This window comes from Triticum dicoccoides, unplaced genomic scaffold (assembly GCF_002162155.2).
Source record: "Triticum dicoccoides isolate Atlit2015 ecotype Zavitan unplaced genomic scaffold, WEW_v2.0 scaffold41078, whole genome shotgun sequence".
Classification (NCBI taxonomy): Eukaryota; Viridiplantae; Streptophyta; class Magnoliopsida; order Poales; family Poaceae; genus Triticum; species Triticum dicoccoides.
The window spans coordinates 1-1,297 of record NW_021270246.1 but is presented as its reverse complement, the minus strand read 5'-3'; the positions used below and the strand labels follow the sequence as shown (position 1 = coordinate 1,297).

Sequence of the window (1,297 nt, the reverse complement as noted above, 5' to 3'; positions counted from 1 at the left end):
GCCCAAGCACGCTTAACTTCGAAGTTCTGATGGGATCCGGTGCTTTAGTGCTGGTATGATCGCATCCGACATGTTTCCCCGTCTTCGTCCCTTATGCTTGCCACTCCCAGGTCCGCTCCAAAGACGATTCTACATTCTCACTACCATTACAACCGTTCCCTAACAATGGATAATGTCCTATACTACTTACTCTCCCGCTCAATCACGGAGACGAGTTTTCCACGGTTTCCACCCCTCCCTCCATACCGCAGCAACACGAGTTTTTTCCACCCCTTTCAGAAAGCGCTCTTCACGCCACAAAGCCGCCCCAAGACGCGCGAGCAATGAGCATCGAGCTTAAACATATCGCAAACGTCAAAAATAATATAACGGGATTAATATATATCGCGCACGTGCGATATGTTTGTCACAAGGCGCAAAAAATAATTATAAAAGGAATGCAACACGAGGACTTCCCAGGAGGTCACCCATCCTAGTACTACTCTCGCCCTAGCACGCTTAACTTCGGAGTTCTGATGGGATCCGATGCTTTAGTGCTGGTATGATCGCATCCGACATGTTTCCCCGTCTTCGTCCCTTATGCTTGCCACTCCCAGGTCCGCTCCAAAGACGATTCTACATTCTCACTACCATTACAACCGTTCCCTAACAATGGATAATGTCCTATACTACTTACTCTCCCGCTCAATCACGGAGACGAGTTTTCCACGGTTTCCACCCCTCCCTCCATACCGCAGCAACACGAGTTTTTTCCACCCCTTTCAGAAAGCGCTCTTCGCGCCACAAAGCCGCCCCAAGACGCGCGAGCAATGAGCATCGAGCTTAAACATATCGCAAATGTCAAAAATAATATAACAGGATTAATATATATCGCGCACGTGCGATATGTTTGTCACAAGGCGCAAAAAATAATTATAAAAGGAATGCAACACGAGGACTTCCCAGGAGGTCACCCATCCTAGTACTACTCTCGCCCAAGCACGCTTAACTTCGGAGTTCTGATGGGATCCGGTGCTTTAGTGCTGGTATGATCGCATCCGACATGTTTCCCCGTCTTCGTCCCTTATGCTTGCCACTCCCAGGTCCGCTCCAAAGACGATTCTACATTCTCACTACCATTACAACCGTTCCCTAACAATGGATAATGTCCTATACTACTTACTCTCCCGCTCAATCACGGAGACGAGTTTTCCACGGTTTCCACCCCTCCCTCCATACCGCAGCAACACGAGTTTTTTCCACCCCTTTCAGAAAGCGCTCTTCGCGCCACAAAGCCGCCCCAAGACGCGCGAGCAAT

The 1,297-nt window shown here is 49.2% G+C and overlaps 2 non-coding genes across 2 annotated transcripts; both read right to left on the bottom strand.

Moving 5' to 3' along the window:
* Window positions 1-434: 434 nt before the first annotated feature.
* LOC119346472 lies at window positions 435-553 on the bottom strand. Its single transcript, XR_005167742.1, has one exon. It is a non-coding gene; the product is annotated as a 5S ribosomal RNA (ribosomal RNA).
* Window positions 554-920: 367 nt separating this feature from the next.
* On the bottom strand, window positions 921-1,039 carry LOC119346471. The gene has a single exon (XR_005167740.1). It is a non-coding gene; the product is annotated as a 5S ribosomal RNA (ribosomal RNA).
* Window positions 1,040-1,297: the final 258 nt, after the last annotated feature.